The sequence below is a fragment of the Nestor notabilis genome, unplaced genomic scaffold (assembly GCF_000696875.1).
Source record: "Nestor notabilis isolate BGI_N333 unplaced genomic scaffold, ASM69687v1 scaffold3142, whole genome shotgun sequence".
NCBI lineage: Eukaryota > Metazoa > Chordata > Aves > Psittaciformes > Psittacidae > Nestor > Nestor notabilis.
In genome coordinates this window covers 44,056-71,812 of record NW_009918582.1, presented here as the reverse complement: position 1 = coordinate 71,812, position 27,757 = coordinate 44,056, and the positions used below count along the sequence as shown (strand labels likewise).

General features: G+C 42.5%; 1 protein-coding gene across 1 annotated transcript in view; it reads left to right on the top strand.

Annotated features, from left to right (window-relative positions):
- FGFRL1 (fibroblast growth factor receptor-like 1) overlaps nucleotides 1-27,757 on the top strand; it is a gene marked incomplete at its 5' end in the record, with an annotated part of 84,399 nt that overhangs the window by 12,587 nt on the left and 44,055 nt on the right. The window lies entirely within an intron of this gene.

Below are 27,757 nucleotides of genomic sequence, written 5' to 3'. Positions count from 1 at the left end.
GTAGGGAAATAACTAGTTTGCTTATTCCTTTATGGAATTCTGACCTACCTTCTTATTTTTCTGGTCTGGCGCGATACCTGCTGTCACACCAGCTCAGCTGGATGCACAGTGATAATGATTTAACTTACTGGCATGGCATTACTTTTGTGCCTTGCTTAGATACGGTCCCATGGACTTGGAAGGTATTTTCAAGCCTGCTCACTTCACTCTGCCTATTTTGGGGGATTTGCTATTGTGGGGTTTCTTCTGCAGCCTCACATGCTGAATCACTGCTAAGCTGAGATGATACCACCATTTCCTTGGTGATACTTTGGTCTCTGCTCAGAGTATGAAGTAGTGGGTGGATTTTTAGCCACTGCTTTTCTCAAGCTTCTCTTCAAATATGGCATGACTGAGGCCACGAGTGAAATGCTTTTCATGTTCTTAGTGAGGGAAGAAGTGGACCCCACTTAGGGGTCTGTGATTTTAAAGGAGGATGGTAAACTAAAACTTACAGCACTTTATCTCAGGGGCTGTGAAAGATGGAAGATAAAGGGGAGTTTTTCAAAAGCAGTCAGCCGAGGCTGAGTCAATCCCTTTCGAAGAATTCCCATGAACTTCCATGGGATGAGTATTGCCAATGCTGAAAGCTTTTGAAACCCTACCTGTCCATCCAGTGACACCTTTTGAGAAATGTGTATACTAAGCACACATTCCTGGGAAAATGTAAGGAGGGCTCACATGTGTTGAATACTGAGGTGCTTTCTCAGAAGCAGGTGTTTTTAAAGGAAATTGAGAAAACAGGTTTCTAAAGCAATTTTAATGAGCTCTAGTGTCTGCTGCGGTCAGTAGGGACACTTCTTAAGCTGGAGCTGTTATTTAACATTTTCTTTCTTGCAAGCAAGGCCTGGCCATAAGTTGGCTATTGCAATAAGCAATCCCTCTAACACCAGTCCAACACGTTCAGCTGTTGTGTGAAGTCATGCTGAGCACAAAACAATGGCAAGGTTTGCTAGTGTCTAGCTCAGAGCTTGTAAGATGCTTTGGGATTCAGAATATGAAAGACATTTCTGTACCACCTCTGGATATGAGCTGTAACTGCTGTAGCAGTTAAATTCAAACTAGTAAGAACATGGAACCTGGAGCCTGGGACAGTCCCACGGTTGCAGTAATCAATTTTTGTTCTTTTTTCTGCTTGAAGAAAACTCCAGGCTCAAATATCAGGATCACTGTTGCTGGATGTGGTCCACACATGCAGTTGCCATTGACCATAGCGGGAAATCGGTAGAGTTACTCAGAAGGAATGTATGTGAATGATAGAATGATAAGCAGGGTACTCTGCCCTTGTTGCAGGGTAACATCCCAAATACCTGCCCTCATTAGCTTCAGGACTGCTAAAATTCATCAGACTCATCTGAAGGGAATGGCTTGTCTTGCAGTTCTGCAGGAGAAAATGGAGCTAAAGGAGAAAAACATCAGGGGAGGGATTTTAAAAGATTCCTTCCTTTTGCATTGCAGACACATTAAGTACTTAATATTTTAAGAGCATCTTCTTACTTAGAAAATCTGGCAAAGATGGGATTCAGTATGAGCCTGCCAGATTGATTTACAAATCAGCCTTACGAGCTCCTGCTGCTTAAACATAGCAGAAAGCGACAATTAAAGCCAACATCTGGAATTCATTGGTGGAGCTGATCCTAGATAAACATTAAATGAATGTCCATTTCCTTAGCATTGGATTTCCTCTGGCTACCACAGCTTAAGTATTGTCATCCTATCAGATAGAGCTGATGATGATAGCAGAGCAAATGTCAATGTCACGAGCCAGGTCTATTTGTTCAATCTTTTAGCACTGAAACTAGGACTAAAGCTGGGCTGAAGAAGCACCCACTGTGTTTTACCACTAGACTGTGAGAGTGGATTCCTCATCTCAGTAAGCTGGGCTAAGCTGATCGTGTGGTTCCCTTTTGCTCCTGTAAAGATAGTATACTTCAGATTAGTTAGGTTAATCTCACTTGAGGAACTTCATCTCAATAGAACTTCTCCTCTCTGTTTCCCTCAAACCTGTCGGGGTTACTTCAGTCTCTTTCCATTCTCCCAATCCAGAGAGGGATTCTGTTTGTTCATTTGTTAGAAACAGAGAAAATTGGGTAATGAATTTGGGACTAAGTCCCAGGTTACATAAATGGGAGCCAGTCACAACAAACACCATGTTTGTTGTGACATGTTGTTTCCCTTTGCAACAGATCTCTTCCCTGAGGCTTGGCTGAAGTGGAGAGTGGTCAGCGATGTACACATCCATAGTGGGTGAGATGGAAAGCCCTAGAGAATGCTTCTTCTCAAGGCCAAGAAAAGCTTGCTTACCTTGGCAAGAATCAGATTTCTTTGTGCAATCCAACCTACCTGTTAATCATGGGGGAAGTAAAAAGCACCTTTTGGCTTTCACTCATGCTCATATTGCCCTGTAGTCCCAATCTTCTTAGTCATTGGAGGTATTAGTCCCCCTCTGAAGCTGCTCAATTCTGGACCACTGAAATGAAGGTGAGGAGCGGTGCTTCCATGCAGGCAGGCATTCTGGACCCCACAACCTAAGGAGAAAAATACCCCTTTCATGAAAAGCCATAACTGCTTTTAGAGGTATAGCCTGTCACTGAGGCACATGAAAACACATTTGCTCAGGTCTGTGCTCAGGACACCATTCTTGCCTCTTATCTCAAAGAAAGTGGATGAGGTTTGGGATCTTTAGGAACTTTCTGAGAATCCAGGGCATATATTGAAGTGCCTGATTTCACCTGAGACATGAGGTTTTGCCCACAAGAAAACAGACATGGATTTTGCAGAAAGCTCTTTGAAGCAGTCACTTTCTGCTTTGTACTGCAGAGGTGCTATCCTGAAAGAAATAAACAAATTCCTGGTGCAGGGGATCCTCCTTCCAACCTTGAGGGAATCTCAGAAACCTCTATTAGTGTCTGTTTAGGTCTCCAGGTCACTTCTGCTAGGCTCCTGGCTTTCTGCTTGAAGTACAGTCTCACCCTTGGGACCCCAATAGTCAGCTTCTTCCCACTTTCACCAATCTGAGGATCAAAAGTCCTCCTTCCCACCTCTTGCCCAGTCATTCAGCTTTGTAAAAGCATTAGCTCAACACCTTGGTTTCCTTGGGGAAAAAAAATCACATGAATCTTTTCCTTTCCTTCCCTTCACTTTCACACCCTGCTGGAGGGAGCCGGTGACCCTCAGCACAGTGATGCAGAGGAGCCACGAGTGGGACCCATGCAGTCCTTGCACTTTGCATTCTGACAGTGTAGAGTTGCCTGCTTGGGGAGGCAGAAGGGTTTTTCTTGCTGGTTGTCCCCTTTTCCCTTGTGGGTCTAGGAGCATTAATCTGCAAGTTGAAACTGTAACATGAAAGAGCTCCACAGAGAGGAAAGATTCAGGTAAATTTACAGTTATATTGTTTTGCTTTGCTGATGACTTTTATCTGGTGGGTTTTGAAGGCAGCTGATAAATATCTTTGTTGCAGTGCCAAGAGTAACCTGAAGTCCCAATTTCTCCCTACGGAAGATAGACTTCGAGGTCTATAAAATTTATACTTTCTGATTTTTATTAGCCTAGTAAAAGAGATAGTATTTTGTGTGCTTCTGTATCACTGGAAGTTATGATGGAGGAATCATTCTGCGGGGCAACAGGCTGAATATTGTGGCTGAAAATACTGATTTATCTGAGCTGTGAAAGTGGCAGACCAAGCAGATAATGAAAGTCCTTGAAATGCTTCAGACATGCACAGCCATTTTAGAATATCCCACAAGGGGGCTATGGGTTACACTGTCATTTAGCTTTTAGTTGCTGCTCATTAGTTCCACCTAAATACTGATTTCCCCAGCCCATTCCTCATCTCTCAATTGTAACACTCCAAAGAGTGAATTTTCTTTGCTCTCCCGGTGTTTGAAAAGAGTTTTATGACAACTGGTCTGCTTGTGAATGTGCAGCAAATCTAAATACCTTTTAAAATACAATGGTTTTTAATAAGCATATGCTTCCAAGCCCAGCTATGAGTGGGAAGAGTAGGGCATAGCAGAAAGTAAGGCCCAGACTTTATAGTCTGAACGGAAGAAGTTGATCAAGGACTATTCAAGTAACAGAGGCGCAGAAAGGTAAAGGGAGTCTCTAAACCTTGTGCAGAACATTGGTGGTGTAAGTGGCCTCTTTATGACCCCTACTAGTTTCTTCTCTGCATTGTTTTTCTTATCTGGGCAGCTAAAAAAAGAAACAAAGCATTGGCCAGTAAAGCACATGTTGATTAATAGCCTCTGTTTCTATTCAAATAGAAGTTTGTACCAACACTGGGTAAATAGTTCTGCTTGGGATAGAGCAGGGCTGGAATGGAGCTACCGTTTAGGTGTGTGTGGTTTCTCCCTACAAGTTCAGCCATAACTTTTACCTTGATAGTAAGGAAAATAGTTTTCTTCCAATGAAGGAGAAAAAGAAAATGGTAGAAATGTGTTGTGAAGGAGGAATAAGTTTTTTCCATTGCTTGGCTTAGGCTGGAATATTTTTAGGTATACACATTTTGCCAAAATCACTTGTGTGCTAGTGGGAAAGCCTCCAGAATGACTTTATGTCAATACACCAACAGACATGGGAGTGGAAGGAATTGATAGGGTGTCACTTGGGTGAGATGTTAGGAGGGACAGACCCTGCTGGGGACTCTTGCTCTTTCCTCTGGGAAAATGATGGCTGCCACATAGCCTAGATACCACCTAGAATTTGCCTCCATTGTTTGGTGCCTCTTGCAGCCAAAGGGCAGCCGAGCATAGAGGTGAGGAGGCTTTGGGGCTGCATTAGCCCTGCACGGTACACAGAGATGCTGCCAGAGGGAGATGCCACACTCTCCTGAACTCCTCCTTCCATGCAAAACCCCGCGAAATAGCTGTGTCTTTGCCACAGACATAGGTGAGTCCCCCTTACCACCACGTGGAAGCAATGGCTGAGCTCTTTGGCCTTTTTGTTCAGTGAAGGCCAGTGGAAGGTAAAGCTGAGGTGACTCCCTTGCCTTCTACATCATTTTTGTGACCTAAAGATAACACTGCGGCCCCTGTGGTTACCATTAGGGTTATTTGGTGCTTCAGCCTTTTATTTTTCCCTCTTCCTTTTCCAGAACACTAGTGCTGCTGAGCAGAAGAACTGCTCCATTGTGCAAGCCCAAAGGAAACACTGCATAGAAAATGCAAGGAATTTTTAGGCCATGATATGTTTGGACTAGGAAACAGGGGACTTGGAGGAATGCGGAGCACAGTTCCAAAAATATTCCTTGCAATAGTGCTCTTGGTCAGTAACAGTTATTTTTGTTGGCTGGCCAGCACCCTGGAGCAGAGGTGATGTCATTCCCCGGCATGGTGGAGGTGGGAATACAGAGAGTGCCCTGTGGTTTTGCAAGGCTGGGAGCGGACAGCTGAGCTCTGAATGCCTTCTCCTGTCTCAAACGCTCTTTCTGTTGTAAAAATAAATGAATTAAAGAAATAGAGTATTGTGGGGGATGGTGAGGATGGCTTTAAAATAATTCACAGCACCATAGAAACATTTTCTATAGTCATAGGCTCTTTGTCCCATGTGAGCTCCCTTCCTGTTAGCTCTTCTGCTTTTCTCCTTATGTGCGTGCTTAGGAGTGCTTTTTGGTTTGTGCTTATAATGTTATTCTTCTTTAGTTATTAAAACAGATCAAATCATAACATGTAGCACATTCAGTGTCCTGAGCATCTCTGGGCATGTGAATGTCTTCACAGTGATTCATATGGGCTGATATACCCTAGAACACCTCTGAAGTAGGTGGCCAGCACTTCTGTCACCATGCTGGTGATTCTCAATGTTCATTGTGATCTTGGTGATGCTAATTTGACTTTTAAGAGCATATGAGAGAGGGACCAAGAAAGAGGGAAACTGTGATTTTTAAAACAGTTTGTCTAGGCTGGTAAGATAGTAAAAGCAGTGTGAACCCAGTGAGGCTGCAACTGCACCACAGCCCTCTCTGCCCTAAACTATGTTCACACAGCTAGCTAAGCCAAATTTCCAGTTTACCCCAGAGGCAAGGGTCTCACAGCATACTGGACATGAGGCAAGGAGATGAGAAACCTGGATTTTAAGCCTGGTTCTGGCATTTAGCTACTGGGTGCCACTGAGTATTGTTTTCCCACCTGGCTCTTAGATATGCCACTTGTGTACTTCCAGAGAGACAGTGTTTGTCCTTGCAGGGCTCTAATTGCATCTTTATTTAATTGCATGGCAAGTAGTAGCCACACTGATGATGTTTGCTTCTTCACTAGCACTTGTAAAAGTTGTGTCTTATGAAGTGACATGAAAGGCAAGAGATCTGAGCTATTTTGTATCATGGGAGTAGTCCAAAACTCTACTGTTCAGCTCTTTATTGCATGGTGTTCCATAGGGAAAGGAAGAACCTGTAAAAATTCACAGCGCTGCCTTTCTCCTTCCTCAGCCACGTATCTTGGGGCTGCAGAGGAAAGAAAACTGTATAAAACCAACCCAAAAGCATATGGATGCAAAGGTTTCCTGACCTTGAAATTTAACTTTTGGGTTGATAAAATCCATGCGATGCTGACAGTTATACAGTGGCAGGAAATTGTTAAAGGTGTCAGGTTTTCCATTTTAATTCCGGGAACACTCTGGCAGTAGATTTCCTTGAAAATGCTGTTGAAAAGGTCCCACTTTCTAAATTGGAAAGATTTACAATTTACCTTTTCTGTTAACCTCTTGTTCCTCAAAAGGTTAAGTAAGGGGAAATCCTTTTCTTTAACACTGGTAGCTATGTGACAAGGTTTCCTTTGCACTGGGCAACAGTGGCTTTCTCAGCAGATACACCAGTGTAATGATAAAAGAAACATTTACGGGCAAGTCATCTACAGGAATAGGACATTCCTTCCAGCCCTTTCACCAGCTTTGTAGTTCTCCTCTGGATGCATTTAAGGATCTTAACATCCTTCATAAATTGTGGTGCCCAGAACTGCATGCAGTACTCAAGATGAGGTAGCACTAAATACAGTGGGATAATCACCTCTTTTGACTGCATTTTGCAACTTACCCCTTGCACAGATGTCTTACCTCTTCAAGGTGTTACACAGTTTTAAGTGAATTAATCCTCAAATAACCCAGGAGGGAGTCACATAAGCACATTTTTGATGGCAAGGTGGAGCTTGGGATATCAGCACAGCCAGTTCATGCAGGAGAAATCTACCTTGCTTGAGGGCAGGCAGATACATGTGGAATTGTTGAAATCTGAATTCCTTTAGGATAATTGTAAAGCAGAATGGGGTTCAGTAGATTTGGCATTGGCAAGTGGCATCAGGCTCACCTGTGATCAGTACATATGTCATTAAGTTTTGCTGGGGAAAAGACAGAGCTTAGTTAATGTGAGTAGAGGCAATGGAGACTGATACTTCAGGTGCAGGATGGTTGCTGAGTGTTGAACTTGGAGTGTGGGAGATGGAAAGGATGCTCCGATGTGCTTTGGAGGTGTTATCCCAGGCTGTGGGGTATGAAGGCTAGGGCAATGCTGGGAGCACTAAGAACAAGCAGATGGGAGCTAACTTGGATTAAAACTAAAGCATCTATGGCAAGGACTGCAAAAGTTGTCTCTCTAGAAAGAAGAAATCTGTGAAGCTCTTGGAGGGTCTGGAAAGGGATCGGGTAATCTCAAGGAACAGTTTTCCCAGGGATAATCCACGTCTCCACATTTCTGTCCATAACAGCTAAATAACCAGCTGCTTCTTCCCTGCCTGGATCTTACTATGGTTGGGGCAGGACAAAAAATTAGTTGCTTCTGAGGTTTCATCAGAATTTCTTGGATTATCTGATGACTGTGGGGCAGGCATGGAAGGCTATGGGCAGACCATGGGCTGAGGAATATGTCAGGATTAATAGACCAGCCAGTCCCTTGATTAGCTCTACCCTGGCAGCTGCCTAGTAGCCAGCTTCCAATATAAATAATCTTATAACTCTGGGGTTGATATTTCCAAAGCTTAAAATATGAAGGCCATACTGTGCTCTTTCTCAATATCATGACCTTAATAGGTTTCCAGTAAGAGCTGTAAAAGTTGTCCCCACACCCTCTCTGCTTTGTGACTTGAAAACATCTGTGCAACAGTGCATGGCTTACTGTCCTGGGCAGGACTGAATGAAGCCCATTGCCTAATTGGAGAAGAAAGGTCTTTGATGTGCTCCAGATTAAAGACATCTGATGGTCTCTTGAATTAGTTACTGAAGTAGATTTGTAGTTTTGAAGCAAGTTGTGTCAGAATCATTAATGGCTAAGGCTAATTATTTTTAGAATGGAATGGAATGGAACGGAATGGAACAGAATAGGACAGATTTTTCAGTTGGAAGGGACCTACAACCATCATCTAGTCCAACTCCCTGACCAATTCAGGGCTGACCAAAAGTTAAAAGCATGCTATTAAGGGCATTTTCCAAATGCCTCTTAAACACTGACAGTCATGAGGCATTGACCACCTCTCTAGGAAGCCCGATCCAGGATTTGACCACCCTGTCAGTAAAGAAATGCTTCCTAATGTCCAATCTAGACCTCCCCTGGTGAAGCTCTGAAGCATTTTTGTTTCTATTCTTCAGACAGTCGGATAAACAGCAATTAATTAGTTGATTGTTGGGACACATACTGAAAGAGACAAACAGGACAAAGGAAGCAGCAGCACATTGTACTGCACTGGGAAAAGCAGATAGAGAAGAGGGATTGTAGAGGGTCCAAATGTCCCAAGTGCTTTGTTAAAACAAAGGAAGTCAGTGGGGCAGGTTATGGACACCTTATGCTGAAACCTAAAGCATCACGTTTTTATTGATGCATACTTCTGTGGTACCCTTAGGTAAGTTCCCAAATGCCAAGAAAATTGAAACAAGGTTGTGCAGAGGCAGTTTTATACAGCTGGCTGGATCATCAAGGAAAAATAAGTGACCTTTGGACTTAAGGGGTCCTGGCGACAAAGATGGTAAAAGGGGGAATGGAGACGCCAACAATTTCCTGGAGGGGGAAGTCCCATTTGTCTCCTAGAGCCTTACTGTGTATTGATACAGGTTATTGAAACAGGGTGTTACCATAGCCACTTCCTCACATTGGCATTGCAACACCCTCCCCCAGTGAAATTCCTGCCTCCACTTCAGTCATTAGCAGAGTCCCAGTTTCCAGCCAGCTCTTTCCCATGGGTTACTCTGCAGGGCAGGTCATTTGCTGCCAGGCCCCTCTAAAAAGGATTTCTCTATCTGGATTGTACCGTGTAGCAAAGCAGGCAGTGAACACTGGATTCATTTTCTGTGTTATTGTTAGAGTGAGCTCTTTATAACCATTCAATTTTCTTTTAAATAAATCCCATTTGGAAAAACAAATCCTGCCCATAAAAGCAGCTCTCTGTGCTGGGTTAGTTTTCAGCATACCGTACACAGCTGTATATTTGGGTTTATGTCTCCAGGCTAAACTCTCATTCCTCTGAGCAGCCAGTGTATTCATGCCAGAGCAATGGCAAGGCTGTTTCTTGGGACTCTTAGGGTTTCATTTGGTCTAATGGCAGTAGGGAAGATGGAAGAGAATAAGGTGGGAAGGTGAATAAGCCGGACAGTTTGTCCCAGGGACTCTTGTTTGAAAGATTATAAAGGGCCCAAGTTCATGCCCATAAAGTCTAAGGTGGTAAAGATGCCTGTGACAGCTTCTCCCCTGTCTCCTAGGCATTGCATGCATCCTGCCAGGCTGGCTCCTGGGTTTGGGTCTATTTGTCCCTACCTTGTCTTCTTCCTCCATGCTGCCTGTGCACCATGGAGATAGAGCATCACCTCAGCCAGGACAGAAGTGGAACTTCTCTGTGACCACCACTTTTCTGTGCCCATGGAGGATGTTGGGAGGGCTGGGTCTGATTAGGAATAGATGCAGTTTGGTGGTACCGAGGACTGATTAGAAAGTTCCTGAGAATGTCATCTGTATTTTTTAACCCAAATAAAAGTGAGTGACCAATGTATTCATGTTTCCATGGAGGACAGTCCTACAACATGGCACTAGACATCCCAGATTCCTTGCCTTGGAGACCTTAGCTGTGTTCAAGAGCTGCAAATGCTATGGGAGAAAACATGGGGACTATAATTTTTGCCAAGTTAAGAAAAATCTTCAGGTGTTTGAGTTCACTCCTAACAAACCCCAGTTCCTGGAAGTTCCCAAAGAGTCATCGGCAGATAAATGTCTTAGACCATGTTGTGTTCATTAAAAGTAATCCCACTTAGGATGCCCTATGTATGTCCTAATTGCCAAGTCAATGCTCTTCCAGCTTGACTGCCTTAGTCAACTGGCTCTTCCTGCATACAGCCATGGGCTAGGGAGGACCAAGTGAAGTTGCGCTGGTGGCATCTGACTGTGGGACTCACTAAGAGCCCTGCAGTACAGGTCCATTACCACTTCAGGCAGCATGATGAAGAACCTAGATATTGAAGTATGCTCCATCTCTCCAGTTCCCCAAGCTTTCCACTTCATAGTTACATGCTCTCTGGAGCATATGGTTTAAGCTTCACTGCTTCATGCAGCCTGCCTCTTTAAATTCCTTTTCCCCCTTTTTTTTCCCTGCAAGAGGGAGATGAGAAGAAGCAACTGTCCCACAATTGCTGCCAATTATTTGCTGGCTGATGCTTAAATATAAGGAAAAGTCAGCAAAATATAGAATCTGTGCAGGGCGAGACAGATCTCAAAAGAAACCATGGGAATTGGAGCTCATTTGAAACAAAAGCGCTATTATTCATCGTGGGCTTCATCTTAGCAATTCCAGTGTGTAAGGCACTGCAGACCTCCACTGTTGGGACATAGAATGGGAAATTCCAGCTGGAATGAGAAAGTCATATGAAGATATAATTATGAAGTAGCGTGAGGCACCCTCTTCCTTTCCATCCTCCTTGCATCTGGAATTATTTCACACTGTTACTTAATAACGCTATAACAATAATACTTTACAGTTCTTTAACAATATTTTAAAGAAGGTTATTAGTGGAGAGTTATGCTTAAATTACATAAGACTATTTAAAAGTATATTTCTTTTAATTTCTATGTGTAATTCTTGAGACAGAGTTATTTATTTCTGCTTCTGTCTATCCTGGATGTTAGAGAATTCAAAGACCTATTTCTGGATACTGTGTTTGCAGAGAGCTTGGGGCTTTTTTTCAATGAGCTTTCAATGGTGGAAGGAAGCCTGGTTTAACACTTCAGCCAGAGCACAGGATGAAATATTTTAAAGCAGTTTTTGCTTGCTATAGGGCCTATGTGCCACTGTTGAGGAGGTGGGGCAGGATTTTTGGATGTTACAAAGAAACCATATTGTTCTGTATAATGCAGAGTGAATTCCTAGTGGGACTTCCTTAGGCCTCAGCACACAAAGTTGGCCAAAGGCTCGTGTTCCTGCATTGCTTTTGACCTTCTGTTCATCCTTTCTTGTGTAAAACAATGCAACAGTCATGGGAGAAAAGTTCTTCAGTTCCTGTGGATCTTCACAGCTTGCAAAAGGTTCAGCATTTGCGTAGCTTCTGCTAAAACAATTTCCTTGCAGAAATAATTTAATAGAAATTGAAAAAGTCCCTTTATTTTAAGTGGCAGATCTCAGGCTCAGGCAAAAGCAGCTGAGCTCAGGTTTTCATTATGATTCTCCTTTCAAAGGAATTAAGTGAAATGTGGGTTCTAATAATCCCAAAGGTTCCTATGGAGTGGCTGAACAAGAAGACACAAAGAAAGAGAGATAGAAGTGATTTGCAGACTCGTGTCTTAAGTGTTACTGAAGCCCAGGGCTCAAGCTCTCATTCAGGTCAGACCCTCAGCAGCATTTCTGCAGCAATTCATGTCACACCAGCAACACCTTGCTTTTCCTCAGGTAGATGTTTTACTTGCTGTGTTCATGTCCTTGGGGAAAAATAACAAGTGCCTATGATTAGGATTGTGATTTGATAGGACTGAAACAGAAAATTGCTCAAGTTTTTAAACTGAAGTAAATATTGAGTGCCTATGTCAGTTAGGCATACAGCATTTGATTTCCTTAGTGCATTACCTCTCCTCCCTCCCTCTCCTCTTACCTTTCCCTGTCACTTACACTTTTGTATGACATGGAAGTACCTGGCAGAGGTTTATGAACTGGAGGCTTTTACAGACCTTTAATTTGAAGTGTGGTGGTGTGATGGCCAGAAGTGCACTGATAAAAAGCAGGATGCTGCCTTGTGCAGTCCCTTGGGCTTCAGTCTAGCCTGAGTTGTCTGTTTGCTTGGGAATATGCCAAGGCTGAATTTGATTCTGCAGTTTTGAAATGTGCTCTCTGTCTCTGGGAACGTCTTGCAGGTATTTTTCAGGATCCAAGAATTACTCTGTGGGAGAACTGGGCTTATTGCATTTTCTCCATGTCCTTTGTACTGCTCCTGTGGTGGCTAGCAGCAGAGGAAACACCATGAGATAAATCCTGGGAATCTACTGCCCATTCCCAGCTGTGAACTCTGCCTGTCCCCTCACAGAATTGGTCTTTTCTTCTTCAGATAGCATCATTGCCTTTATTGCAAGAAACTTATTGATTTTTTGGGGTTTTTTTTACTATTACTCTTTTGTTCCCTTCAGCCTATTTTTTATTTATGTCCCAAACAGTTTTAAATACATTTGAGTTATTTCTTATTTATATGATAGTGCTCAGAGGTGCGAATGGAAAGCAAAGCAACGTTGTGCTGGTCCTTTTTCTAACAGGTACTAAGAAACAGACTTCACCCCTGTGATCTTACAGGCTAAGTCAACTACACAGACAAATGATGAGTGACAGCCCTTGTCCCATTTTACTGAGTGAAGGAACTTGCCTGAATTCCCAAAGGAAGCTTGTATAGGAACTGGAAACTGAGCCCCTGTGTTACAAGTCCAAGCACCATAATCAGAAGTCTCTCCTTCTTTCCCAAAACTTAATACTTGTTATTTCTCTGCCAGAGAGGGTTTTTTTTTTCTGATTTCCTGATATGGGACCTAAATATTTTCTTTCTGAATTTCATTCTGCTGGTTTGAGGTAAGTACACTGTAAAGAATTCTATGTCCCCTTCTGATTTGGCTTTGGCTTTATGCTATTGACAATGCACATAGTAGAGAACAGCAACTGTTGGGCTTCTGCACCCAGACAGAAGATTTGTTGGTGCATCAGGAAACTTCTCTAACACATATGGAAGGTATTGTGTGTTAAAATTTGACAGTCAGTCAGGATTATAAAGTATATTAAAGTAAGCTATAATGTCTCAGTGTGAAGAGAAGAAGACATGGAACAAGGGTGCTTCCATGCACACACACGTGGCCCAAATATGGAGGATACAGTCTTTTTACAATTTAGAAGGTTCTGCTGTATAACCTAAACCCTGGCTATGATGGGTATTTTCCACTTTAATTTGTACTTTGGTTTGTTTTATTTTTCCAGATTGTTTCTTTCCAAGTAACATGCAGTCATTTGGTCAGCTCCGCTGCAGACTGTGATGATGCCTAGAGCAATAGCCATTCTGAGAGCAGGCTCCAAACTTCCGTGCTGAACATAATCTGGAGTTCGGTGGAACCAGAATTTTCTGTGAGAAGATGGTTTCTGTGCTAAAAAACATTCGCATTTCCGTAAGAAAAACAGTAAGGGAAATACCTCCATAGAAGATGTCCCCTTGAACAGAGTGTAACATGGCTATAAAGTCTTTCTGACCAAGCCCACCTCAAAGCTGGGGCAGAAAAGCTGAGATCCATGAGGGACCAGCCTAGGGAGATGTCTCCTGGGAGAGCTGTGCCCTGCACTCACCATGAAGGTTTGTAGCTTTGCAGCAAGAAGGAAATCATGTCTTAAAAAATGTTTGTCTTTCCTCGTTGTTACACTCCCGTGGCTTGCTCCACATGTAATGCTCATTCTCCCCTTCAGAATATCTTGTGTGATACTTTACCCAGCAGGACTCAATACAATGTGTGTAAATAGTGTTTCATATCCATTTGGGGTAAATGACTGCACAACCTTGAAGAAAGTAAAGAATGGAGGTCATTTCCTCTGATTAGAGCATATTGCAGAGAAATGTCTCTGTGATTCAAAGTGAAGGGAGTTTTTTAGGTAGGCAGTGCACAGGAATTACGCACATTGGAATTTTGGCTTAAACAAACATCTTTGCTTTTGTGAAAAATGCAGTGAGATTTTTAATGATGATGAATGATCAGCACACTGGTTTTATGTCTTGCCCAAAAGAGGGATGAATCATAAATATAAGAGCTGGAAAAGACTTACTTTAAGTAAGTAAGTCTAATCATCTAATCATCCCCAACAAGACAGGCTCACATTAATGTTTGATGGTTAAAGGCGCTTCAAGAAAGCTTCTAGTAGTAGTAACTTAGTTGTTCTGTTCATTTGCTTTTTTCCTCATGGTTTCAGTTTTTCCTTCAGTTTCATTGCATTCCTGAGAAAGAAGAAAACCCATCCTAAGCCTTTCTCAATGACAGATGCTAAGCAGTGCTCAAATCACAGAAGCCAGATTCTGCCCGAAACATTTTGGTAACTGCCAACCAAAGAAGAATTTCATAGTTTGAGCATTTTGCAAAGATAACAACCACTGGATCAGTCATTTGCACAGTGCCAGGAAAATACTACACTGGTTTTTACTAGGCACAAAGCTGGCATTTTCTCTGCAAGCTTTTTATGATGATTTAATTTAAGTTTAGGAGGTAGCCCAATCATCTCTCTCATTTAATAAAACGTGTGTGTACAGAAATAGCTAAAAGTTAAGCAAAAGAGTATAAAATTACATCCTTTTCTAGGTAGGACTAAGCTCCACGTGATTTAAGAGAAACAAGATTTAAGATTTAAAGACAGGATCTTCTAAACAGAGCCTTTAAGCTAGCTCCTCTGGGAAGTGATGGCAGCTCAGGCTTTTAAAGTTTTGCCTGAAAGTAGATGTCTACAGAAGGCACCCCCAGGATTTAAAGAAACATTTAGAAAGCCATCAACCCAACGTCACCCTTCATTTTCAGAGTTTCTGCAACTGTTTCCTTTTATACCATTTGGATTAAGGATGCTTCCATTGCACCAGAACCAGGGACTGTGTTGAGAATTTGCCAGGCTCCTAAGAGCCACATGTGATTTCTAAAATACAGAGAAAATTACAGCTAGTGCTTGTTTGGAACATGGCAGGTTGCTTCACTGAACATAGTAACGCAAGAGCGTTACTATGCCCACAGAGGGACACGTATTTTGACAGAGCTGAGGCTATGGCAGCCTGTCCTGGGTGTCCTGAAAACCCTCTTCCCGTTTCCTGTTTTTGTAAGCGGGGATTTCTGAGTAATTTCTGAGGAGGAGACGTTGCATCATGGGATGGTGTTAGGAAAGTTGTCTGAGCAGCTGCAGCTGGTGGACTTCATCCCTATGCTGGATGCTCATGCAGACCCATGCAGGATTGCCCCTCATTGAGGGTCGTCAAAAATACCCGCAGCAGCTCAGTGCCTCTGAATATATGGAGCAGAAAGCAGCAGAGAATTCAGCCAACAAATATTACAACCAACTCTTTTTAACAGAAGTGATGATATTTAAGTCATTTGCTGGTAGAGAGATAAGCTTGTCCTTGACTTCCCAGAGGGATTGCGCCAAGACACAGTTAAACTTATTAACCACTCGCTAACTCGGGTTTATGTGAAATATCTGAGATCACTTAATGTGTTAAAAAGCGATAATCATTGTTCACAAGGACAAATTATGTTGAATGTTGTGCTAACAACTATGTTTGCTAACACGATGTTTTTCTTCTGTGCTGATAAGACTGAAGGATATTGTTCCAGGTAACCAGAGGAAGGAATTGTGCATGTCCTTTACTAAAAGCAATACCAGGGGCTGTGTTGCTTATCACTCATGTGGCTAGGTTGGTGCCAGGAAGGATGACCGGTGCCATTGCATCTTACATTTAGTTACCTAACAAGAAAATAACAATTACAACTCAAATCCTACAAACCAGTCATAAGGCTTGTTTGCGTATCAGTGTCACTTTGTGCTTTGTGCTCCTGGTCTGTGTGTCGTGGCCTGAATGGAGCCCTTGAACAATAGCTACAGAATAAACAGTTAGTAACAAAAATGACAGTCAGTGCAATGACTATGATCCTACATTGTTAAAATTCATAGGTTACCTAAAAGAAGTTCAGGAAAGAATAAGGAAAATAGTTACTGTCATGAAATAATTCATATTATGCTGTTTTCTAGCCCAACCTAGTAGACCATACCAACAAAATGAAGGCCTTTTGTCTTATTTCTGAGAGAGCACAGTATCTCAATGTCTATCTTCTATGTCTTTCTCACATGGCAAGGACCTTTCATTGCCAAAGCAGGAGCCATCGATTTTTGCTTTAGTGCTTTGGGCAGGAATCTCTTAAGATACTTATTTTGTGTGCATTTGCAGCCAGGGATATTGCTGGTACTGGGGCTTACCTCAGGCAATTAACCTTCTTATTCATTGAGGCCTCAGATCGAGTCAGTGCTTGGGCTTTCACTGTGGTGCTAGGTGTAGTTGCTTCAAAATTGGAAGCTGTGTCAACTAAAGACTTGTGCATTCCTTGTGAAGAGTACAGGCAATGTATCATTCTGTGTGGTAGATGTTTCTGTGATCTCTTTTGACCTTCAGCTACAACACCTAAATGTACAGGTTATATAAGAAAGACCAGTCTCATCCCACAGACTTCTTTCTGTGGTTGCCTCAAGAGAGGAGCCACTTGGCTTCTATGGAGATGAGGATTTGTATGATTATACAGCAGTGAAGTTAGGCTACTGCTGCCTGCTGCAAAATGCAGTAGCTGCTTTGGCAATTTATAAAGAAACTTGATCAGGAGTAATATTTGTGACTTGTAGGACTGAGGAAAGTTGGAGATTTCATTGAAAGCTAAAGAAGTGGGAGGCTGACTGCCCACAAGGTTTCTGCACTGAAACAGCCATCTAATAAGAGCGGTATCAGCCAAGGCTATGTGTGGGAAACCAAATGAATCTTGCTTTTACCTGGGGATCATTTTCTTTGTGTGAATCAATGCTGGAACTTTCTTGCAGAGAAAACTCAGCTGGAATAAATCAGTTTATTAGCAATAGCAGGGTTTTGTGCATATGATTATTTTCTGTGTCTGAGCAGCGAAAGTTTGGCAATAGAGGTGTGCAAGTATAAAGTTTCTAGTGTAGGTGAGGCATCAGTAAAGAGGCTGTGTTGAAGACAGGCTGAATTAAGCTTGCTAAGTGGATGGAGCCTGGCAGGCAAATCACACTTCCCTTTAGAATCCTGTCCCTGTGTTCAGAACTGCCCAGTCTCACAATGCTTTTCAGATGTCTTTCAAGCACGGACTGTTTTTAAAACAAAGAAAGGTCAAGCGTTTCTAACACTGTGTCCACCGTTACTACATGGATCTCAGTGTGAAATCTGATTTTGCTGGATCAATGTCCCACACCTGGACATTGGCTCTCCCTTCTTACTGTTCCACCACTCATTTTGTCTCGGACTTTCCCCTTCAGTCCCTTGAGTTTACTACTTATTGATGAACAAACAGGTGAATGAAAGAATCGCAAGGTCTTATTATCAGTTTGATTTACTTCTAATTAATTGCTCTCATCAGACACTCCCGGAGTCTTAATGAGGCAGAAGAAATCAGTGAGTGACAGAGTGCAGTGCTAATGCACTTTGCAGTAATTACAGGCAGCGGGAATATCTTTGAGACCCTCTGAACTGCATAGGTTATAAAGGAGCTGGATGATACATCCTCTACTGGGGAAAAAGAAGCTGCCTTCAGGTTAGTGGTAAATGAAGATGATCTGTGAAAGGCTGTTAAACTACATGCTGTGGTTGAGAGCAGAAACATGCCCTGTCCTGTTTGCTAACTGGGGTTTTGGTGGTTTGGTGGTTTTGTTTGGCTCTTTTTTCTTTCTCCCTTTTGATAAGAATCCCACAGTGTGCCAGGACTAAGTCTGATTTACCAGACCTTTGGGAATACACAATGCATTCAGCCTCTTTGGTACAGTGCATATGAAAATAGAGGACTGATGTACTGGCTCCCTTCCATGCCACTAGGATTTTTGCAGGGTAAACTGAAGCACAGGCGAAGATCTTGTTGATGGCATGAATAGGGCTCCTTGCCATTCAGCACAACTTCTCAGAAGGCAGATTAGCCAACCAGCGCCTGAACATGTTTTCAGCAGAGGGAGAATGCACGAGGGGGACTGTAAACATTCACATTTGTTCTTCTTCAAAGAGATGGCTCTGCTCTCATTACTTCCCCTCTCTCCTCTGCATGGCCCCAGCCCTGCCCTATTTAGACTCATGATTTACTGGGCTTCCTTGAACCCTGACCTGTGTCAATAGGACCTTGATGTAAACATCTTCCTGTGGCTACAGAGCTGTGACCTGTAGAAGCAGGTGGGGGGTGAGAATGGGGTTGGGGTGAGAGTCATGTCATGTGTGCAGCCCTATTTTTGGCCTGGAGCCTTATTATGAAGACTACAGTTCCTAGCTCTCCAGAGAGGCAAGAGCCAAAGCCTACAGAAGTCAAGACGATCCTTCCTGTTGACTTGAATGATCTTTGGATCAAGCCATATGTTTGCTGTGCAAACTGGAAGATAGCCCTCATATAGCCCACCAAGTGAAAGAGAAAGGTTTCCCTTCAGGCACATGGTGATCCCGCTCTGTGGGTGATCTTCCTTTGCCAATGAAAGCAGATACGCGGCTCCTTGTGCAAGACGTGCTGCACAACAAAAGAGAATCTGTCATTGTGAAAGGCAGGCAGGGAAGTATCTGACTCCAGACACGTAGGCAGAGCTCGGTGCCTAGCCCAGGAGATGTTTTGTGTTTTGTTGTTCTCGTTGGTGCGGGTGCCAGTATCACACTACAGCCCATCTGGGAGGATGCAATGTGCTTCTCCGGTGAGCGGGAGTGGAAGACAAGTGGGTGCAGAGAGATGTTGTTCTTGTGCAACTCCTGAAGGTTATTTGGAAGGAGTCAAGTGCCAATCAGTGGTTATAGTGTTCCTTCCAACCTGCATTGTGGAAGTGCCAGCAATGCTGCTCGCTTTTCCACAGTGTTTAGTTTGAAGTCAGGTTTCAGCCTGGCGTCGGGACCACTGTGACTCTCACTATTTTCTACTACTTATTTATGAAGATGAATATTAAAATTGGTTTGGGTGCTCCAAGCGCTCGCCCCTCCACCTGAGAACAGCTAGTTTTCTTCAAGTTTCTGCATCTGTTCCTGATACATTCGTATTTGTAACATGATTTTGTCCAAGAGCCATTTGTGGAGCCAGTATTACACGCATGAAACGAGATCTCAGACTGAAAAAGTTGGATAGCATGGTTGCTCTGAGAAGCTCAGATACTCTGTTATTTTTCCCAAAAAAATCTTCATGCTGGTGAAAGCAAGACAGTGGAAAATCAATTTTTGTTCTTTTTACTGACCTCAACTGCTGCTGAGCTCCTCTACTGAAAAAACCCAGCCCAAAACTGCATGTATAAGTAGGTTTGCTTGGATTTAACCAGAACTCTAAGTAAGTTACCTTAATTTCTTACCCTTCCCAACTTCAGCCAGGTAAAATGATTTGGTGTTTCAGTTGGCTGAATGCTTTTGGAGAGAGTGCTGCAGACAATGGGGACCTGACAGAGGGGTTTTTTAAGCTCAGCATGTAACAACACATAAATCACAACATAAAATGTTAATTAACTTTTCAGTGAATGGCCTCTATCATGAAACTGTGACATCAGCTTTCTTGAAAAGTGCCAAAATCATTCAAGAGAATTTTTGTAGTAAAGCACGGACTCCCTCCCCCTTTGCATACAGTTTCAGTTTGGCTCAGATGGTGGGTGAAGGTTTAGGTCAGCACTTGCGTTTTGTGTTCGTAGACAGCTGATGGTATTTGCTATCCTACCCAGAAGAAAGCTGAGGCAGAGGGCTGAGTCTAAATTCATGTGTATTTTCATGCCAGCAAAGTGCTAGTGAATATACAACTAAAATCAAGCAACATAAAATCCCAGCCACTGGTTGAACAATGGTGGTGTAATCACCATTTAATGATCTACCCCTCATCAGCTGAGCTGCGGTAGCCAAAACAGCATCCTTATACCACCACATTCACAGCAGTTTAATTCCATGTTTAAGTTGCTAGTGGGGCAGACAGTTATTATTTACTGTGACAAAGAGGTGTCCGGGATAGGCACAGCCACTCCACTGTATTTGGTTATGAGCCTTTATGCTAAAAGAGACTGTAGCCAGAGTTGTCCTCTTGGAGCTTCCAATAATCCTAAGCCATAAACAAGATGCTGTGTATGGGGAAGGTGAAAAGCAAGTAGGAGCATCACTGCCTGTCAGTGTTGAGATTACGTGTCCCTGTGGACTCTACCATCAGTAAAACCTCCCAGCAGAAGCGCGTGGAAGGCATTAGAGGACTGGGACTGGGAAGCAATTACAGACATGAGCGGTCACATGGAAGGCAGCAGAAAAGAAGCGTGGAAGAGGGATACAAAGGAAGAGAGTCAAGAGGCATGTGGTAATTTGGTGTGAAGAGCAGAGGCATCGCAGTGAGGTGCACAAGTGGGACTTGTTCACCCTTCCTTGGTTAAAACCTCCATCGCGGTTTGGCAGGAACAGCAGAAAGACGAGGGCTTGCACAGACTCCTGGGGAAGAGCAACTGTCTTGGACAAAGGACACTGGAATCTCTAGTGACCTAGAGAGGAGACTGCGAATAGCATTATATCGGCATGCTCAGCATGTAACGACGATTCCTCAGAGTCCTACTTCTTGTTCATTGGGTGGGGTTTTTTTCCTCATTCTGCCTATCTCTGTAGTGGATATGAACCACAGCTGTTGACAAGGAAAATATGCAGTTGCTCTGCAGCAGCAAGAAGGAAAAATAAATCATTCTCTCCCCCAACCCTTCTGTTACTATTGACTTACCAGCAACTATGCTAAGGTTAAAACCACACAGAGCTGCATGCGTAAATGACAAGGAATTTGCTCTGAACCGGAGCACACTGCCACTCGTGACCGATAAATTCTCTTTTATTTCTAATTGCATTCCCCTTCACACAGTCAGCTCGGCTTTATGGTAGAATGGTTATTTTAGCAAAGTTGTTCCTATTTTGTGGCAACACAATGTTGGGAGAGCGTGGCTCTAGCAAGAATTTTGCTACAAGTGTGTTGAGAACTGGGCATTGGATTGATTGTCTGGAGCAGGGTTAATTGTCCTCTGTGCAACCGAGGATGGAATTTGCTCCTCGAGATGTTTACTGATGTAGTGCTTTTTATGCCAGAGCACTCCCTCTACCCCTCCTCATTCTCCCAGCAGACATAGCTGCACATACTCCCCAAACTTGAGCAGATAGATAGTAAAATTTGCCCCAGAAGGCATGCATATTTTTGTGAATACATCAGATGTGACGAAGGGCACAATTTCAGTTTGTCATGGACAGACCTTCCTCTGGTTTATACTACAGATGCTGTGTTACATTCATTTACACTAGCTGACAGCGTAGCCCTGTATTTTAGATGACTTTGGGGATATATATTTTTTTCCTTTTTGAAGCCTTCTGCCCTCAGGCTGCCATTCTGCCTGGCAAATGGATGTTTCAAAACAACATCCAAAGCCAATCTCTGTGTCCTGCGGTGAAAACAAGACTGACTGTATTCATTCTTACTTGTCACTCTCTAAAATATGTCTTCCTGATTAAGTTAGTGGACAAGAGCTAGTCACACACTACAATATGATACAAAGAATATAAAGATGCATACTCTGCTCTCCATGACCTTTCCTCCTTTATGATTAAATTTTTTAGGGGTTTTTTGGTTGTTGTTGTTAAATAACTTCTGTCTTGGGAACTTCTCTTCCTTTGGCTGATCCTGCTGACTTCTTTGTGAACAGATCAGGACATGAGCAAGGACAGAATTCCAGTCCATCTTGCACAGACAGCACATATTTCTGGTTTGCTGTAACAGTTTGTATCAGAGTAAACACACAGAGGACACGTATAAAACCTGGATCCAGAGTACTACACATTGTACAGCAAATTTGGTGACATTGGCCTACACTGCCTTTTATTTGCCCGTTAAGCCTTTAAAATCATGTAGCTTCACAGATTTCAAACCATCCAGTCTCCACTCTCCAGCTGTAAGACTGAAAGTGTATTATAGGATAATCTCAGATGGCATTACAATTGCTACCTATGCTACATTAGTTCTTTTTGTTTGGAAAAATAGTGAAATATTTGGGTTTGGTTTTTTTTGGGTTTTGCCTTTTTTATTATTATTATTATTTATAAATAGGGTAGAGTTAAAGATTGCTGTCTGCCAGATGAAAATTAATGAAAAGTGAAAGGTTTAGGAACCATGAAAGATTTGCTCTGAAAAAACACTTGACTTCTTCAGTCCCCTATTACAGCTCTACATCTATGTATGTGTCCAGGAAAAGGTTGGAAAATCGTTTACTCAAGGGCTTGAAGATGCTGCTGGATGAAATGTAAAAGTTAGTACTGTTGCAAATTCTCCTTTGCCATTTGCTGACTTCCACCACCAGCCTCTGGTTCACTATGATTGCAGAAGCTCTAATTGTATGTTTTGGTTATGTGGTAGTATTTTTTAAGTGGACTTAACTCTCATCTCAGCCTTCTTTCTATTAGGATATATTGGGTACTTTAACATTTACAAGTGTTTTCTCCTGGTCTCTTAATTGTTTTTGGTTCACTTCTGTGAGCCCATTTAATTTTTGAGCCATGACATGAAGTCTGGACCCAGACTTCTATCTGAAGTACTGTGGTGTAACAGTCAGATCACCTATCCACTTCTCTGTAAGATTCTTCTTATATCCAAATAATGCATTAGCTGGTTTTGCCACAGATTTTGCCTGAGAGTTCAGGTTGAGCTGGTTATCCTAAAGTCTCTACTTTTGAAGACTGAAGCTTCGCACTGTTCCAACCTCAGATACATTCACGCTGCACAGACCTACCGAACGGTCACCTATTCGGTGGGTGATGCAGTTTATGCTCTAACAGTCATCTCTTTTCTCAGGATATACAGTTTCCACAGTTTTCTTTTGCTTCTGTCCTTTCAGTGCGAGCACTGGTAGTTCTTCCTTCCCCATACAGCAACAGGCTTACCCTGAACTAGAAATGAGGTTTTAAATGCTGTGTTATTGATTTTGGCTTGATGTGTCCCTGGTGTTTCAATCTTTTAGCTTGAGTTTTTTGCAGGCTGTGTTTTTTAAAGACTAATGACATGTTTCATCATCAACCTTCTCCCTGGTTCTCAGGGAACCTGTGTATATATGCTTTTTCTTAATGTTTTAGTATTACTTTCACACATCATTTCAGCCAAGATAGGGGGTTTTGCCACTAGGAGATTCAGGCTACATGGGGTGCCCTGGTAAATACTTCCATTAATCCCTGGAAACTTTTTTGTTCTTTAAAAACCCCAAAACAAAACACACATGTTATGTTAGAGATTTAAGGAGAAGTCATTGTCTTTGCTAATAGCAGTGGATGGTTTGCCATTGAAAGGAGATGCTCTTTGAAAATTTCTCATGGTTGTCCCATCCTTAGCAAATTGGTTTGAGCTTGCTGTAGGTGAAGACTGTGCATCTCTCTTCCTCTGAAAATGTTTAGTGCAGTATGGCACTGCCGTTATAATCCCTCCACCCTTCCAGACACAGCTTTCTCTTTGGAGGATAGTAGATGTTTAACTTAGCAAATCCTATGGGGAAGATGACTGCTGGCAACTTCCTGATCATCCACAAGTTAGCCAAGATGCATTTTTTGCATCTCTCTGTTGACCCGTCAACTATAGAAACTGGGATCTGAAGCTAAATGTGGAAGCCACTTTAGGTTCTTCGTTTGCAAAGAGTAACACCTTTAGTTTGTTTATGCTTTATTAGAAACTCAGATGGCGTAGGCTAGACCAGCCAAGCTGACAAGGGGCATTTGTTTTGTTTTCTCCAAGAGTACACATTTCAATGTTAATTCACCTCAGGTCTGCCAAATGATTGACTAGCATGTCTTCTCCTTTCCTTCCCTAGTTGTGCTGAGTGAGTAGTTATACAGGATTAGAGAGCACTCAGGAGTCTCAAAACCATCATGCTGGACACTGTTAGTTTCTTTCTCTGAAGTTTTAACTTAATGGAAGATGTGCATCAAAAGTTCAGGCTTTTTGCATGTTGTAAAGCTGTGTAGAGGGAGTTAACTTCCCCTGAAATTTGTTTTCTCATCTAAAGCAAAACACACATGCCCTTTTAGCTTGACTGCACCTGTGTATGGCATCGCTGGGATTAATGCAGTGAAGAAAAAATAAGTGCCTAATCTTCTCTAATGAGGAAGCTGACCAAGGTGTGCCTGTGGTTTTATTGAATGCGCTTTGCAGAGAGGATAAAAGGGACCTTAGAGGAGGAGAGTTTTGCTGGAATCATGGTCCAGTTGTTAGGCCAGTGGGGCATGCTGTATTTTCCATTTCTCACATTGCCAGTAGGCACATGAGTAATCGTGTGGTAAGGGAAAGAAAGGAAGGGACTGAAAAGAGTGCAGAAGGTGAATGTGTCGCGGTTTAATGAACGCAGTGCCCCGGTCCAGGTGCTTGTTCCCAGCAAAGTGTCCGCATGTCACTGATTATTTAGAGTCACCAACACTTGCTCAAGGTGCCAGGAAATAAAAACAGATGCTGACACGTAGCGGGCACAGAATGAGATTGCAGCAGCGCAGATGCAAGGTTGGATTTCACGCTCCGGTGTTCGTTAACATGGCGCGAGGGGGATCGGTTTCAGAGGGGCCGACCAGGCTGCTCTCCAAATGAGGCGTTCCACATCATGTCACATCAAACAATCACTGGAGGGGCACATTTGTTGTTTCCACTCGTGGGATAACGCAGCGATGTGCCGGAGCGTTCGTTGAGGATTTATTGATCGGGCTATTTTCCTGATGTGTTTTAAGCTGCGGCATTACAAAATCTGGATGGTGTGTTACCATGTTTGAGTGCCTTGGAGAGGCACACAGCAGCCATTCGTCCTGATCAGTTACTGTCAAATGCTTTCCCCCAGGCCCAGAAAAGAACTTCTCTTGCCTGGAGAAGTAGGTGTGTGCCATGAGAATGAAGCCCGGCATAAAACATAGCACTTACTCGCCTGCTTATGGATTGCTAGCCACAGGAGTAGATCTAGTTGGTGCTGTGTCAGTGAAGTATAAAAAAATCAATGTGAGGCTTCTCTTCTGGGTGTTTTCATAGTAAATTTGGCATTTGAGCCATGTTCAGAAAGCTTTGCCAAGGGTAGTAAGCCTTGCCAGCTTCTTTCATGATCCAAAGACAAGTCCTTCATCTGGCAATGCAAGAAACTTTATGAATTTAAAATTGACTTATGACTTGGAGATGAAAGAAGTATGTCACAAGAAACCAAAAAAGTTGTTACAAAACAGGGCAATGGGAGTGTATTTTTTCTAGTATTTAATTATGCTGGAAACAAGGTAACATCTAAGAGCCCCAGCACAAACTGAGGCCCTATGATACTAGCCAGTGTACGGTGAACAGAAGGACGATTGAGGCCTCAGCTAACAGAGTTTATAAAAACTATCTGGAAACCTTTTCCCAGTGACGTTTTCAAATGGAAAATGAAATTTCCATAATATTATAAATCCATTAATTCAGAAAACTTCTGATTATGCCAAAAATATCAGTTCTTCTGTTGAGAAAATCCCAAAGAAATTTTATTTAAGTATGATTCAAATTAAAATATTTTGGTTTATTGAATCTGACTCAACTTACTTTGTTTTGAGTCAGTTCAATAAGGTATTAAGTTGCTTCTATTAATGCAGCAAGCACCTTCCAGCAGTTATGCTTCAGTCTTACATTCTTTCCCATGGGCTATTTTCATAATACAATACCTGTATCTCTTGTCCAAACTTGTTTGATCCATTGCAAGAATCAGTCATTCTGCATACCTATTAGAAGATGAAGTATGGCCAGGAACTACAGCTCCCATAAGTCAGTGTGCAAGAGGAGGAGAAGGCAGTTTAGTGTCAAGATAACAAGAAATGAAGCATTTGGGGCTTTTTCAATACGTCAAAATGTGGTGTTGAATTTTGGAGAGTATTAGCATGTTTTGTTTGGATTTAACAACATGAAAATGAAAGTTTGATGTTTTGGTCCATTAGACAAATATTAAGAGGTGTAAACATTTTAGACCCAGGACATTAAAACAAGTGTTGAAATGTCAGAAGTTTCCATAGAGTGGAAATTCTGAATTTTTCCTTGTTTGTCAGTTTGTTCCATTCTCAAAGTTGTCTCAAGAACCCTGTGTTAGTCGCTTTTGCATACTTTTAACACACGTCTATGTAAGGTCACTGGGCTATAACCATGCATTATTTATTTCAAGCTATTTTGTATATTTCTTACCTAAATTTTTCCATCTTCCGTTTTCAGTTATGAACTTACAGGTTTGCATGGTGCTTGCATCAGAAATAACACAGAACTAATACTGATGTTCTAGAAAACCATTTAAGCTGCAAGAAGTATTCTGGTAGAAATTCTGCCTGGTTCAGATGAGGAAGAGGTCCCTAATTTCCTTGCTGCAGGGTATATTCTTGATATACTGCTGGAGATTGGCCTTAATTCTGTTAAATCCATGTGTTTTCGCAACCTGAGGTTGTTTAGATCCTGGCCGTTGGCTCAGGCTAATCTTTAAGTAGATCTCTAATGCATAAAAAGGGGAATATAATTTATTTGTTATGTATATAAGTGGCATTCTCGTTTTCCCAATTTAAGTCAATTCTCTTTGGTGAAGAGGGAATAATATGTCTTAAGACATGGAGCAGAGCTTGTATAAATACCTGGAGATTTGGAAGTTTCTGCAGTATTTATAAGTGATAACACTGCTGTGATCAAACAGTTACGGTTTTGTTTTTGAACAATCTCCTTTCTTTGTGATCTTGTGCAGTGGGTGTGTCATTGAAAAGAGGGATTTAATGGTAAAATCCATCTCCGAAGGGAGACCTGTGTTCTAAGGCAAGGCCTGTAAGCAGAGCAAGTAGGGACAGTGATTAAAATCTTCCCACACTGCTTTGATGATGGAGAGGGGTGGTGTTACACGAGAGGAGCACGCACGAATTACTTGTGCAGCAGATAAGAGAAACCTCACCCTTTCTATCAGCAAAGACAACAAATATTTAACTTGTGCCTCCTGAAAAGTGATTCTTTTTTTATTATTACTGTGGAAGCAACAAAGGTACTAAATTCTCTTTTGATGTAAAAAGACTATTATAATTTGGGGCTTTGTTTAACAGGTTTATTTTACCTTCCTTACAAAGAGCAATGGCTTTAAAAGAAACTTTGCCAGCTCTTATACTTTATTGTCATGGTATCTCAGCCAAAACCAGGACGTTTATAGACTTAAGTTCTCTGCAGCAGATGGAGTGACCACATTTCTTGCTTCCATGTGCTGAGCAGCAAGGAGTAAATCTAGCACCCTTGTGCACCACAGGCTCGTCTCCTTTCTGCCTCTGGGGTTGGAGGCAATAGAAGAGGGAGCCCTCGATCATCACCAGTGGGTCACATCCTGCCTGCAGGGCAGTCCGCATCAGGCGTCAGCCTGTCTGCTGCTAAAGATGACTCCCATCCAAATGGCAGAAGCCAAGCCAAGGAGAAAGTCCTGGCATCACCAGCGGAGAGCATCTGCCAGGCCTGGCTGTCACTGCGCATTGGAAAAGCAGAGCCTTGTCTGTGTGAGGAATGGCACAGGGTCCG